General features: G+C 42.4%; 1 protein-coding gene across 1 annotated transcript in view; it reads right to left on the bottom strand.

The window, feature by feature from the left end:
- The window catches only part of b3gnt2b (UDP-GlcNAc:betaGal beta-1,3-N-acetylglucosaminyltransferase 2b), a 56,794-nt gene extending 41,019 nt beyond the window's left edge, over nucleotides 1–15,775 (bottom strand). The window contains exon 1 of the mRNA XM_083651171.1: nucleotides 15,623–15,775. The gene's annotated coding sequence lies outside the window, so the exon portion shown is untranslated. The remainder of the gene's footprint in view (nucleotides 1–15,622) is intronic.
- Between the last annotated feature and the right edge of the window lie 268 nt (nucleotides 15,776–16,043).

Genomic DNA, 16,043 nt, shown 5'->3' with positions numbered 1-16,043 from the left:
AAGAGGAGGGTTCGAGGCAACAGATAGGAAATGACTCATTGATGGGACACTGGACAATTAATATTTGAAAATGTGTGATACAATCAATGAATATAGCAATTAATAATATGAAAATATAGGAAAATAGTTTGGTGAGTATGAAAATGCAGGGAGTACAAATTTAAATGTTGAAATAATGAGGGAAATTGTCCAGTGTTGCAGAAAGAGTCGCCAATGATAAGTTGAGTACAAAGTGGCACATTTGTATAATGTTTCTTGTTGAATAATCTTCAGCTATTTGCAATTGTAGTAGTGTTAGTGTTTTAGTTTAATGCTGAGATACTGTGTGATTTTAAGCGTAAATGTGCAATCTGGATTGTGCAGTATTTTGAGATGAATTGGCAAGTTGAAAATTCAATACAGGTTTCTAAGGCACGGACCTGAGGCCGAATGAGGTTTGTGGACAGATTTTGAGTGGTCCTTGGTTTGTCTTTCAAAATATACTAAATGTGGCCTCACATTGATTAATAAGCCAGTTTACTTTGCAATTTTCCCTCACCTAAGGCTAACCCTATCATCATACAGGTTGTCTAAGCCAAGTAGAAACAGCGTATGCAAAACCGAAACAAATAATGTGGAACGTGAGGAAAGAGGGGGTTTGATCTGATCACACAGAAGTTAAGCTTTTGTGTTGTTAGACCAATAAATTATCAAATACCCAATAAAATAAATTGTAAAATTGATGGCTTTTGAGCCAAACTTACAGCTGCCATGAAGTCTTGGTTATGTGAAATCCTTGACAATGAACATAGTGTTATGGAAAGTACTGGAAAATCCTTGAATTTCATTTTGTAATGTCTGCATGAACGCTGGTTATAATGAATATGATTAACACTCTTATCCCCTAGGGTTAGATCAACAAAGGAGGGAGCAGTTAATTCGGAATAGAAGATACTTATGACTGTTGAGATAAACTGATTTATATAAAGGAGAACTAAGATTAGATTTTCTGTTTCAGGAAAACCAGGAACATCGAGGGAGACATCGAGTTCAAGACAAAGGAACATTTCAATAAAACAGACAGTTTAGCAGTGAGAAAGGATATTGATTTAATGAATGAAGTGGAATGAATGAAGTGTGTGAATAGCAAGTAGGTGGAGCCAATGAAGACGACCCAACGCGAGGACGAAGAAGAAATAAAACTGCCACAAGAATCCTGCACTCCCTAATTGAATTCAGAAACATATGCCAAATAATTGATAGTGAACTATAAACCTTGAAAGCTGTTAAGTGTAATAATATGTAATGTAAATGATTGAATTGAATGTATGTTGTGTCTAGTACTAGAGTATGTAACTAATTAATTCTAGAAGTATTGTATAAAAGGCCTATTATAATATAGTATAAACATTATCATTATATAATAAGCATCATCATGGACTTTTGGTATCGCTGGTAGGCGGGGTTATACACAGGCTTTTTAAGTGAGTGGTTCTATAAGAGGGAATAGAAGCTCGCAGAGGCCTTTCCCTACTTCGAAGGAAAGCAAATGGAAAAAGTAGGTTTACCTCTGCATGTGAATAAGCTGTTAAAAGTCACCGCACTCAGTGCAGAGCTGTGTGCAGGGTGGTTCATAACATGGTTCCCGGGTCATTTGATTCATAGAAGTGGTTTGGACTTCGTGGATTATGTGATCTGGGAAAGGCTGCGTTGTGGACCTGCTTGTGCGCATCTCTGGATGGGGTGAGATGTCAAAATGCTGATGATGTATGCTGATAGACAAAAGTTGCAAAACCTAAAAGCAACTTTATAATAAATCCCTCAGTTAAGTTTTTCCTTATAAGGAAAAAAAGGAGGGAACTGTAGATAAATAATCCTGTTCATTACTACTCCAGGAAGATAGAGGGCGCTGTGAACTGCAGACACAGTGTCTGGGCGGAGCCTAGACCAAAGGTTATAAAGAAGTAAGACCTCCTTTGTTGGAGGTCATTTGCCATCTTGAGGAAGTAGTGTAAGCAGGCAGTGATCCGGATCCGTGTATGGACTTTTGTTTTGTAAATAAACTATGTTACAATTTACTCTCTAGTAAATGGACTTATTTAAAGGTTAAAACGAAATATCTCACCACAACACGCAGAAAGAAAGAACTGTGGGAATGAGAGGTTTTACGTTTTTCTTTTCTTTGATTGAATTGAGGAAGTGTGTGTGGTGGACTTGTGCTTTTTAACAGATGCAAACTTGTTCTGACAAATCCACAGAGATGGAAAGTACTCAAGTACAAGTACTTGTACTTGTACTAGAAGGTCCTGGGTTCGATTCCCACCTGGGACGCTGTGAGCGGGTGGGGTCGTCAAAAGGGCCTTTCTGTGTGGAGTTTGCATGTTCTCCCCATGCCCCCTGGGGGTTTCCTTCATATAGGAACCCCTTCACCAAAACATGCAATATCCTGGTCGCTGAAGTGGTGCCTCCTCTGGTCGTTAGGGGCGCCTGTTCGGAGGGAGGGGAACTCGTTGGAATAGCGTGATCCGCCCACGTGCTATGTCCTACCGGTGAAGCTTCCTCTGTCAGGTGAAAAGAAGCGGCTGGCTACTGCCCATGTCTCGGAGGAAGCATGGAGCCAGGATAAATAAATTAAAATTAGCACTAACGGGGGATAAAAATAGGATCAAAAAAAAAAAAAAGAAAAAAAAAAAGGTTTGTGTTTTGCACACCGCACTATGAAAACAGCACGGTAGCATTGGGTCCGTCCAGAGTCACTTCCATATTTAGGCCTTGCGCCAACTGAACTAAGACAGGTGTAGTAAGTAGACGATCAAATTGTAGTGATCGCCATCGTCACATGAGTTCAGAAATCTCCGTTTCATTTGACACTGCTGATAGCAGAGCTGATAGCCAGAGCTGATAACAGAGCTGATAGCAGAGCTAACTGGATGTATAGCCAGAGCTGATAGCAGAGCTAACTGGATGTATAGCCAGAGCTGATAGCAGAGCTAACTGGATGTATAGCCAGAGCTGATAGCAGAGCTAACTGGATGTATAGCCAGAGCTGATAGCAGAGCTAACTGGATGTATAGCCAGAGCTGATAGCAGAGCTAACTGGATGTATAGCCAGAGCTGATAACAGAGCTAACTGGATGTATAGCCAGAGCTGATAACAGAGCTGATAGCCAGAGCTGATAGCCAGAGCTGATAGCAGAGCTAACTGGATGTATAGCCAGAGCTGATAGCAGAGCTGATAGCCAGAGCTGATAGCCAGAGCTGATAGCAGAGCTAACTGGATGTATAGCCAGAGCTGATAGCAGAGCTGATAGCCAGAGCTGATAGCCAGAGCTGATAGCAGAGCTAACTGGATGTATAGCCAGAGCTGATAGCAGAGCTGATAGCCAGAGCTGATAGCCAGAGCTGATAGCAGAGCTAACTGGATGTATAGCCAGAGCTGATAGCCAGAGCTGATAGCAGAGCTAACTGGATGTATAGCCAGAGCTGATAGCAGAGCTAACTGGATGTATAGCCAGAGCTGATAGCAGAGCTGATAGCCAGAGCTGATAGCAGAGCTAACTGGATGTATAGCCAGAGCTGATAGCAGAGCTAACTGGATGTATAGCCAGAGCTGATAGCAGAGCTAACTGGATGTATAGCCAGAGCTGATAGCAGAGCTGATAGCAGAGCTGACAGCAGAGCTAACTGAATGGATGGGATAATGGGATTGTGATGTTGCTGCTGCTAGCAGCTCTAGCTCGTCTGGCAAAAGGAGAGAATCACCAAACTGAGCATCCCTGACTGCATCTGAACCAGCTGTTCAGGGACAGCTTATAGCTAACACTGCTAACATGTGCTGGATGTGTGACATGTATTAGCATAGATAATTAAAATATCAAACATTTTTAAAGTAACGCAAATGTACTTTTACTCGAGTACTTTTAAATAGGCTACTTTACTCTTACTCGAGTAATTTCCTGGACTAATACGATTACTTATACTTGAGTTCATTTTCACTAAAGTAAGAATACTTGTACTGGAGGAGGATTTGTCAGTACTCTTTCCACCTCTGCAAATCCGACATCTGTAAGCTTCGCTGACGTCCCCTGAATGACCTCCATGTTTTGCAACACGTCTGTCTCTTCTAAACTCCAAATGTGCTGACTCCTGCTGCACCTCCACAAGACATGATGAGCTGGACGCTTTCACAGCTTGACTAGACCACAGCTGTCTGGCACTCGCCTGCCACCGCGGAGAGACCGCGGGTTCAATTCCCGGCAGCGGTACTTCCGGCTTGCTCAGACGTTCCTACAGGCACAATTGGCCCCGTCTGACTGCGGGTGCCGGGTGGGAAGCCGGTGGGGTATGAGTCCTGGTAGTGCCCCATCTGGTGGGTCAGGGGGCACCTGTTCGGGGGGGGGGGGGAACTGGGAGGAATAGCGTGATCCTCCCACGCGCTACGGACTTTAGAAACCTTTTCAAGTCATCACAGTACAAGTCAAGGTCAGGTCAGGTCCCGAGTCACCAGCACAACCCCAAGTCAGGTCAAGTTCATGCATCATGTCGTCTCAAGCAACTAAGAGCATAATTGCATTATAGATCCGAGTGTGGTGTTTACATGGGCTCTGCGGCTCTGCCTTAATCACATAATTGCCTTACATAACGCATTGCCTTACATAATAACGCGTTGTGGTGCGTCAGCAAAAATTTGATTTTTGTTGTGCATGTGTGTGTGTGTGTGTATGTGTATATGTATGTGTGTGTGTGTGTGTGTATCATTTAACCAAATGAGTGTGTTTCAATTAGGCAAAAGAGAGAGGCGCTGTGCCCCAAGGCAGACACAGTCCAGCCACATGATGAAGCCAGAGGCAAATTTCAATCTCCAGGCCTCTTTTTTCCACATCCACCTGAGCTGAAATAACCTGCGTGTAAAATAAACAACACAACGCCGGGCGGCGTAACTCCTATTCCAGCGCAAACATCAGAGAACTGGTATATCCGGCATTAATGTGGATTATGAGTAATAAAGCTAAGCAAGCACATTACATATATCCTCAGGGACGAGACAGGAAGAAGGAATGAGGAGTGAGACTAGGCGGGCACTAGGGCTGGGTCGGTTTGAAAATTTTAAAACCGGTTCGATATTGCTGTCTAAACCGGATCGAACCGGTATACCGATTTTTTTTGTAATTAAAAAAAAAAAAAAAAAAAAAAATTTTTTTTTTTTCCAAGCAGGGCTCCCGAGTGTGGCCCATAACTGTCTGTAGTGCAACTTCAGTCCACCTGATAGCGATAATACACCTCTAAGCTGGTATTGTCAACCAGCAATGATACTGAATAAAAAGAAGCAGGACACCTGTGTAACAAACACACCCTGTATTTATTTCTCATAACTATTCAGCTCAACTTTTCTTCTAAACATCAAAATAATAAATGAAATAAGACTTCTGCCTATAGTGCAACTTGAGAAAAAGGCTAATAAAAACACAAGCAGTGCAATCAGAATGGATTGGCTTACAGCTGAGCTGCCTTATAAATTTCAAAACTCACAAATTCACACAATATAGGGCCTAGGCATGGGTCGGTTTGAACATTTTGAAACCGGTTCGATATTCCCCAAAAAAACGTATCAAAGCGGCTGCAGTTGGTGGCGATAATGCACCTCTAAGCTGGTATGCTGCCAACCAGCACGAACACTGAATACAAATAAGCAGAACCTTTTAACTGTAACAACACACTGTTTTTATTTCTCATAACTATTCAGCTTAACTTTTCTTCAAACATCAACATAATAAACAAAATAAGACTTTTGCCTACTAGTGCAACTTGAGAAGAGGCTAATACGAACAATAGTGCAATCAGAATGGACTGGCAAAAAAAAAAAAAAAAAAAAACTTAATTTTTTTTTATTTTATTTTATTTTTATTTTTTTTTAGGTTTTTTCGGTTTGCACGTGATCAAACCGGTTTGGGCTCGTATACCGAACCGAACCGGTAAAACCGGAAATCGACCCATGCCTAGCGGGCACACTTCTCCAATCTCCACAAACCGCCGTTTAACTTGTTATTATTGCCAGATACAACTGATCTTATTTTAATCTGATCCCAGTATTGATTTGAATGTTGCTCGTCTCCACCTCCTATTCATCTCTGTTTCACATGGTTTCATTGCTTCTTCTTTTGAAATCATTTGGAGTATTCTGCTTTTATTTTGACTGTCAAAGTACTCTGTGTTTTTGAACTGTTATATAAACTGAAAATAATACCGGACTAGCAGCCGCGACAGCCTGTGCCTGGTTATTGTTTTTACACCTTGTGAGTGTGTGTGTGTGTGACGTTTTGTCTGTGGACAGATTCTGTCAACGCGATACTGTCACAAGATGCAGTCATGAAACGTTACAGCTGCGTAGCTGAGATCACAATGAACACAGAGTTCTAAGATGGCTGTGGTTCGAGCACCGCAAGTAGCGGCGTAGGCAACTAGGCGTCGTGGCTGGTGTGATCCCACCACAAGATGGCCTCAAGTAGTCGCTGCTACTCATTTTGTTGTTACACAGACAGCGGTGATATGAACAGTTAGGATCTGTGTTGTGTGGTTTCTTAGTTGGAGGTGATGTACCTGTGATATGTGTTGTGTGGTTTCTTAGTTGGAGGTGATGTACCTGTGATCTGTGTTGTGTGGTTTCTTAGTTGGAGGTGATGTACCTGTGATATGTGTTGTGTGGTTTCTTAGTTGGAGGTGATGTACCTGTGATATGTGTTGTGTGGTTTCTTAGTTGGAGGTGATGTACCTGTGATCTGTGTTGTGTGGTTTCTTAGTTGGAGTTGATGTACCTGTGATATGTGTTGTGTGGTTTCTTAGTTGGAGGTGATGTACCTGTGATATGTGTTGTGTGGTTTCTTAGTTGGAGGTGATGTACCTGTGATATGTGTTGTGTGGTTTCTTAGTTGGAGGTGCTGTACCTGTGATATGTGTTGTGTGGTTTCTTAGTTGGAGGTGATGTACCTGTGATATGTGTTGTGTGGTTTCTTAGTTGGAGGTGATGTACCTGTGATATGTGTTGTGTGGTTTCTTAGTTGGAGGTGATGTACCTGTGATCTGTGTTGTGTGGTTTCTTAGTTGGAGTTGATGTACCTGTGATATGTGTTGTGTGGTTTCTTAGTTGGAGGTGATGTACCTGTGATATGTGTTGTGTGGTTTCTTAGTTGGAGGTGCTGTACCTGTGATATGTGTTGTGTGGTTTCTTAGTTGGAGGTGATGTACCTGTGATCTGTGTTGTGTGGTTTCTTAGTTGGAGGTGCTGTCTGTGATATGTGTTGTGTGGTTTCTTAGTTGGAGGTGATGTACCTGTGATCTGTGTTGTGTGGTTTCTTAGTTGGAGTTGATGTACCTGTGATATGTGTTGTGTGGTTTCTTAGTTGGAGGTGCTGTCTGTGATATGTGTTGTGTGGTTTCTTAGTTGGAGGTGCTGTACCTGTGATATGTGTTGTGTGGTTTCTTAGTTGGAGGTGCTGTACCTGTGATATGTGTTGTGTGGTTTCTTAGTTGGAGGTGATGTACCTGTGATCTGTGTTGTGTGGTTTCTTAGTTGGAGGTGCTGTGCCTGTGATATGTGTTGTGTGGTGTCTTAGTTGGAGGTGATGTGCCTGTGATATGTGTTGTGTGGTTTCTTAGTTGGAGGTGCTGTACCTGTGATCTGTGTTGTGTGGTTTCTTAGTTGGAGGTGCTGTGCCTGTGATATGTGTTGTGTGGTTTCTTAGTTGGAGGTGATGTGCCTGTGATATGTGTTGTGTGGTTTCTTAGTTGGAGGTGCTGTACCTGTGATCTGTGTTGTGTGGTTTCTTAGTTGGAGGTACCTGTGATATGTGTTGTGTGGTTTCTTAGTTGGAGGTGATGTGTCTGTGATATGTGTTGTGTGGTTTCTTAGTTGGAGGTGATGTACCTGTGATCTGTGTTGTGTGGTTTCTTAGTTGGAGGTGCTGTACCTGTGATATGTGTTGTGTGGTTTCTTAGTTGGAGGTGCTGTACCTGTGATCTGTGTTGTGTGGTTTCTTAGTTGGAGGTGCTGTGTCTGTGATATGTGTTGTGTGGTTTCTTAGTTGGAGGTGCTGTCTGTGATATGTGTTGTGTGGTTTCTTAGTTGGAGGTGCTGTGTCTGTGATCTGTGTTGTGTGGTTTCTTAGTTGGAGGTGCTGTACCTGTGATCTGTGTTGTGTGGTTTCTTAGTTGGAGGTGATGTACCTGTGATATGTGTTGTGTGGTTTCTTAGTTGGAGGTGATGTACCTGTGATATGTGTTGTGTGGTTTCTTAGTTGGAGGTGATGTACCTGTGATATGTGTTGTGTGGTTTCTTAGTTGGAGGTGATGTACCTGTGATCTGTGTTGTGTGGTTTCTTAGTTGGAGGTGCTGTACCTGTGATATGTGTTGTGTGGTTTCTTAGTTGGAGGTGCTGTCTGTGATATGTGTTGTGTGGTTTCTTAGTTGGAGGTGCTGTACCTGTGATCTGTGTTGTGTGGTTTCTTAGTTGGAGGTGATGTGTCTGTGATATGTGTTGTGTGGTTTCTTAGTTGGAGGTGCTGTACCTGTGATCTGTGTTGTGTGGTTTCTTAGTTGGAGGTGATGTACCTGTGATATGTGTTGTGTGGTTTCTTAGTTGGAGGTGCTGTCTGTGATATGTGTTGTGTGGTTTCTTAGTTGGAGGTGCTGTACCTGTGATCTGTGTTGTGTGGTTTCTTAGTTGGAGGTGATGTGTCTGTGATATGTGTTGTGTGGTTTCTTAGTTGGAGGTGCTGTACCTGTGATCTGTGTTGTGTGGTTTCTTAGTTGGAGGTGATGTACCTGTGATATGTGTTGTGTGGTTTCTTAGTTGGAGGTGCTGTCTGTGATATGTGTTGTGTGGTTTCTTAGTTGGAGGTGCTGTACCTGTGATCTGTGTTGTGTGGTTTCTTAGTTGGAGGTGATGTGTCTGTGATATGTGTTGTGTGGTTTCTTAGTTGGAGGTGATGTGTCTGTGATATGTGTTGTGTGGTTTCTTAGTTGGAGGTGATGTACCTGTGATCTGTGTTGTGTGGTTTCTTAGTTGGAGGTGCTGTACCTGTGATATGTGTTGTGTGGTTTCTTAGTTGGAGGTGCTGTACCTGTGATATGTGTTGTGTGGTTTCTTAGTTGGAGGTGCTGTACCTGTGATATGTGTTGTGTGGTTTCTTAGTTGGAGGTGCTGTACCTGTGATATGTGTTGTGTGGTTTCTTAGTTGGAGGTGCTGTACCTGTGATATGTGTTGTGTGGTTTCTTAGTTGGAGGTGCTGTACCTGTGATATGTGTTGTGTGGTTTCTTAGTTGGAGGTGCTGTACCTGTGATATGTGTTGTGTGGTTTCTTAGTTGGAGGTGATATGTCTGTGATATGTGTTGTGTGGTTTCTTAGTTGGAGGTGCTGTGTCTGTGATATGTGTTGTGTGGTTTCTTAGTTGGAGGTGATGTACCTGTGATCTGTGTTGTGTGGTTTCTTAGTTGGAGGTGCTGTACCTGTGATATCGGTTGGCTGCCAAAGTGCTGATTTATGACCGGCGGGTTCCTCCGTGTTTCATCTTGGCGTGTCTGTGTGTAGCGTCACTCAATCACATGTGGCTGCACTCCAACCAGTCATATCCTGTTCTGTTGCCCAAGCACTCCAGGCTCCCTCACTCCCCCCGTCAGGGAGGGGGAAGCCACACGCTGCTACTTTTGGGCACCTCCTTGTCACGCATGATGAATGATGCTATGTTACTACACTGGCAAACTTGTTGACACAAAAATCTTGGAAATCAGTTTTCTCGTGTCAACAGCTGCTGGATATAAGCTAGGTGGTGGTGGGGACGTCTCAGCAGCCACATTGGTTTTAAGACAGATACTGTCTGCAAACAGGAGAAGCAGATAAGTTCCACTATAACGGTTTCAGGCAGTTTGTCATTATAAAGCGGGATTGACTGTCAAGTCAAGTTCACGTCTGCCATAGCCATGACTTTCAGTCTCGTGTGGAAGTTGGATGAAAGTTGCTGAATGGCAAAGAAGTTCTCTGTTATATTATTATATGGTTTGATTTTCACTCTTTGTGCTTGAAGTGTAACTAACTACGTGTTCCCATACTTTTTCCATGTCAAGGTACCTTAATGACGTATTCGGTCAAGAGTCAAGATTCAAGATATTTACTGTCACTCCGTGTGACAGTAAACAGCAAACAAACCTGCGTTAAGTTTTATTCCTGGAAATCCCGTCTGAGGAGATCTATGTTGTATGTTATGATGTATGTAATTTAGATATAATCAGCATAACTGATAGGGATGCAGGATATATCGGCAATCATATCGGTATTGGCCAATGTTAGTAATTTCTTTATACTGAATATCTGTATCGGTCCGATCAGCAAAATAACAGCAATGTTAATGCCGGTTATGGGTTTCGGCCAAAATGTTCATATTGAGGAAACAATGCAGTGAATCTAGGATTTATGGGCTTTTCCAAATGCTTTGGAAATAAAGAGATTACTTTTTCAAATTCACAGTAATGTGTTTTTCAGTATGTAATTTTTTTTATTATTATAGAAACTTGTTTTTATGCAGATCGTATCGACAACGGTAAATATTGGGTATCGGCCAGAAAAGCAATGTTAATATTGGTATCGGCCAAAATTTTCATATCGGTGCAGCATCCCTAATAACCGATATTGTAGATGGGGAGATAACAGTATGAAACTGCTGATCAGAGCAGAGAGCAGTTATTATGATGCTCTGTTCTGTCATTGGCATGAACTCAAAAACGTTTAAATCAGAATGAAATTAAACGACTCTTCATTCCACTTGGGGACCAGGGGGCCTTTTAAACGAGCCCTCACCCTTCCATCAGCCCACTTTGGGGACCCACTGAAATGAGTGGCTTTGCTAAAATGATAAGCACAGCCACAGATTGGCGAGGTGCCAGAACTTTAAATGCGAAAGAATCCAGCGACGCAGAGTAGGCCTATCAACAAACACTTTTTTTAAATGTCCGATGCCTTTGAATACATTTAAAACGGTACTGACTAGGAGGTAATGTCGTGCGTCGTACGACAGAAAATATGTTACAAATACAGAAGCTTGTTTGCTACTATACAGAAATGAGTCCCAGTGGCGCACATATTAAACATGCAGAATCATTTTGTAATAATGCAGCACATCCATGGAACCAACACTCAACCCACTTCCAAGGTTGGTGCTCTTGAACACACTATTAACTCTGCAGCAGAAAAGCAGCACGCTGTATGCAGATGACTGTTATTAGTCACTGGAAGTCCTATCCACCTTCCTAGAAACTGTTTGTCAGCTATCAGGAATGTTTGGAATGGTAACGAGGGAACGTTCGTTAGTCTACATGCACGTTGAGGGATGACTATGCCTGCCTGGCCTGCATGTCATCAGCATCACAACAATTATGTTAAGAGAAGAAAGGCAGCACGGCGGAAGAGTGGGCAGTGAGACCGTCACGTAACTGAAAAGTCACAGGTTTGATATCGGAACAGCCAACGACAGTCAAAGTCTCGTTGAGCAGGAAACTCAACCCTTGAGCTGCTCGCTGACTGTAAGATGCTGTGGATATGATCAGCTGAATGCCTAAGTGGCTACGCTGTACCGCTTTATGGATCAACATGTCAATTAAGAACAATGGCAACTACAGAGTGCTGACTGAGTCCATCTCTGTGCCAGGGCTTTAATAGTATTACGCACAAACTAGCCTTTCCTGTATTAAAAATGAAAAATGAAAAAACAAAACAAAAAACGTCCTAAAATACCGCACCACTTTCTGTCGTTGGTGCTTTGGTTTCACGAAATCGAAACCCAACTGATATCCAATATCTATTCTATACTGAGGCAAGAGGATGCTGGAAATGAGCTATTTGTAAAAGGTGTCTGTCACCACCGTGACCAAACGTCCTGTTCCCTAAAATCACACATGCATGCGTGCGTGCGTGCGTGCATGCGCAAAGTGCGCATGCACGCACGCACGCATGCACGCACGCATTTATTGCATTACTCCCTCCCTATCTGGTGCAACTCAATCACAAGGCATTCTGCATTGGGCCACTTGTAACCAGTGTTGGGCAAGTTACTTTAAAAATGTAATATACTACATATTACTAATTACTTTCATTTGAAAGTAATAAGTTACTTTACAATATTACTTTTGTGTAGAGTAACTCATTATTTATTACACTACTTTTGCATTACTTTCACCAAAATAACAGCAGCAGCAGAATGACATTGCCGCCCCGGAACCATCCCGAAAAATTATTTCAACCACCTTGAAATCAGTGTAAACAGTCCAAAATTCTAAATGTTATTATTTTCCTTTCTTATTGATTGATTGAAACGATTTATTTCAAACAGTTAAAACAATACATAAAGTGAAAAAAAAACAGTAAACATAACAGTCTAATAGACTTGATCAAAAGGAAAATACGTAAACTCAAACATAAAAAAGGTGAACTGTTTGAAAAGGGGCAGGAAGAAGCCTAGGCTTATCGAGTCTTATCTGATTGTCATCTATAGTGGTTATTTGCATAAAAACACACAGTTTGATTAGGAAATGATTGTATCTTTTTGAAATATGTGCTTTGATTTAATCAAATGTAACTCAATTTGTAACTTGAGTTACTTGACAAAGTAACTGGTATAATATTACTGAAATCCTATAAGTAATAAGTTATATTACTGAGTTACTGCTAAAAGTAATATATTACATTTTGTAATGAGTTACCCCCAACACTGCTTGTAATACAGTCAAAGTCAAGTCAGGTTTATTTGTATAGCCCTAATTCACAAGCATGTCTCAGAGGGCTTCGCAGAGAATATGTCTAGCTAAATCTAGCTGAGACAACAATAACAACAACAACAACCGTAATAATAATAATAATAACATGGTTGAACAGTCTTATGTTAGAGAGAGACAGAGGGAGGGGGAGAAGGGGGAAGGGGAGAAAGGGGGAGAGGAGGTGGGGGAGGAGAGAGCAGGGAACAGAACAGACAGGGTATAGTGGGGCTGGGCGATACGGTCATGAATAGTCACAGGGGTCAGTTTCCAAACATACTGATGTATATCACAATATTGCAGCAGCATCCTTGGTCGTTTCTAGATAGCGGAATATAAAGAGATTAACCTTGTATCTGAGCCACTAATTCAATGATGAGGAGTTATGATCACGGGCGTCCCCCTGGGCGAGGAGGACCGGCTGTGCACAACAGAAACATATCAACGATGCTAGTCTAGATCAACTAGAAGGTAACAGAGCAGCCCACCATTTGAAACGTGTGGTGCCACACCTCCTCAACTGGGGTGAAGTGCTGCAAAAGTGGCCAAAAAACAGCTTGTTTTGTCAAATGAATTATTTACTATTTGAGACAGACATAAATAGTTATTATGTAAGTTCATACATCACAGTAAGAAGTCATGTCAAACGAATTAGGTTATAAATATAAAAATGGGGACTTTTTGGGGTGGCAGAAATTAATGCTTTACTGGAAATTATTTTTCTTGGTCATGTTGATTGTGGCTGCTCTGGCCTCATGACCTTCACCCACTCGATGTAGTTAGTTAACCACGTTTTTCTAGAGCATTACGTCACTCAGAAAGTAATTACATCCGATCAGAAAGTGAAGTACAATAATAAACAGCAAAAAAAACAAAAAACAAAAACAAAACAAAAAAGAGATGAGATAAGCTATCTAGTACTATTGGAAACGTACAGAGTAATTGACAGCACAGAAGGAAAATAAACTATGCTGCTTATATAAAAGATAAGTGGCAGAAGTTATTAGTTGTAAATCCTAAACACATCTACAGACTATTATCCACTCTATTTTCCACTATGTTTTAGAGATATTATGGTCCAAATTGGTTTAATTTACTTGTCTTGGAATGGACATACAGAATTGAATATTTGGATAATGATAATTTGATGAGAGAGTGCTGTGAGGTCACTGGGACCTATTGGGATGCCCTTATCTTATCTTAGCCTATATTAGGCTACTGACTGCTATCTCTCTCATCCCATTTAAATACATTAGCTTTGTTTTGACATAATCAAATCAATCATGGTGTTCGTCAAAAGCTATTTGTGCCAGCCACAGCTACGCTGCTTTATGTGCGATCGGGCTGAAACTTTTAGGAGGTGTAGAGAGCACCCGTGCGGGTGACCTGACAGAGCTGGATTCTTTAATTAGGTGATTACCCTAATTACCTTATGATGTGATGTCATCAGTGAGGATGTCATCAGTGATGATGTCATCATCAAGATGTCATCTGTGATGATGTCATCAGTGGTGATGTCATCAGTGATGTCAGCAGTGTTTACATTCCCCCCCCCCCCCCCCACACACACACACACACACACACACACGAGAGAGACTGAGGGAGAGGGAAAGAGAGGTGAGGGAGAGGGGGAGAGAGACCGAGGGAGAGGAAGAGAGAAGAGAGGGAGAGAGACTGAGGGAGAGGGAGAGAGAAGAGAGGGAGAGAGACTGAGGGAGAGGGAGAGAGGCGGAGGGTGAGGCAGAGAGAGGAGAGGGGGAGAGAGACTGAGGGAGAGAGACTGAGGGAGAGAGGGAGACATTGTGCGCACGCCAATAGGGCAGGCGAGGCCACGCTGCAGCTGAGCTGCGTATGCGAGCTGCAGGGCGGGCGAGGCCGAGCAGCGCACGAGATGCCTAGTGAAGGTAAACCCACCTAAACTCACTTTATAGATGGTTTTAACTCGACAACATAAACATTCTAAATTGCCCCTAGCTTACTTCCTGTTGCAGTGTTTGCTAATACAATAGCTGACAGGAAATAAGATAGGTTTCAAACTGTTCGTAGCAACACAATTCTGTGAAAACAGTCGATACACCTTCAATTTGGCATTATTTTGGACATTTTGAATGATTAACAAAAAAAACATCATTGGTTGATTGATCAAAGATAATTGTTAGCTGTAAGTAACACTAGAGTTTAGCCACATTTTATATTCACCACTACATCATAGAAAGTGAAGTAATGTAACCCTACAAGGCAGATTGGAAAGACTGAGGCCGCCTAAATCCAAAATGTGGTTTGGACTTTTCTCTCGAAGCAGCGTACACACACACATCTGCACAGCGCGTCTGGAAAATGTTGCTCATGTGATTTAAACTTTTATCTTGGAGGGCCCATTACGGCATCACCAAGAGCAGAGGAGAGGAGAGCAGAGGAGAGCAGAGGAGAGGAGAGGCTCTCCGGGTCACGACAGGTCCAGAAAGTAGGCTATGAGAAGTTGAAGTAAGAGATAGCCGGAAGGCAGACAAATGCACCATTCACCAGTCACTATCTGAAGATAGTCTGCTTCAGATAACCAACTACTGTACTCTTCTCCCACTGCTATCCTATAGGGCTTACTACAGTGTGTCTTTTATGATAAGGCCATCTGCAGTGATATTCCAATAATATTCCGAAAAGATAATATACATAGTTTAGCGACATTAGCCTAACATTCATCATAGCATTGAGTTACTATGACAGCTAGGTTCATGTGGTTCCTGTTCTTAAGGGAGTTTGCTTCCCAGCTCAGTTTTTGGCAACCTGACGCACGGTCGCACCAAAGCAAAGATCTATTCCTGTATCTGGAGTCATGCTGCCATACCTTATAGTGTCAACTGGCTTTCTTCTTTAAACGCTCCTCGGGTGGCGCAGATGTAGTTGACGTTATTCCTCTTGTGTTTCACTCCGTCTTCAGACAAAACTCCAGCAGGTTTGAGAAGTCACTCAGATGCCTCTCTGTCCCTTTTCACCTCAAAGTCCCGCATCCAAACTTACGTCAAGTATCACGGAGAAAAGTGACATAAGTCCACGCGTCTTTTCGGCGACTAAATATCCACTTTTCATGGTTAAGTAACGTTGAGTCGCTCCTCTTATAACGGCCGACGCCTGGCTGTGACATTAAAAGCACACTGACTCCTGAACGGTGACGCTGCTTTGTTGTTCGGGGAGGAACCCAGAGGGGGCGGAGCCACTGAGACCACAGGAGGAACCCAGAGGGGGCGGAGCCAACCAAGAGGGCGGAG

The sequence above is a fragment of the Poromitra crassiceps genome (assembly GCF_964638095.1).
Source record: "Poromitra crassiceps genome assembly, chromosome: 14".
Lineage (NCBI taxonomy): Eukaryota > Metazoa > Chordata > Actinopteri > Beryciformes > Melamphaidae > Poromitra > Poromitra crassiceps.
Note: the sequence above shows the minus strand (reverse complement) of the source record. Positions and strands in the feature narration are given on the sequence as shown.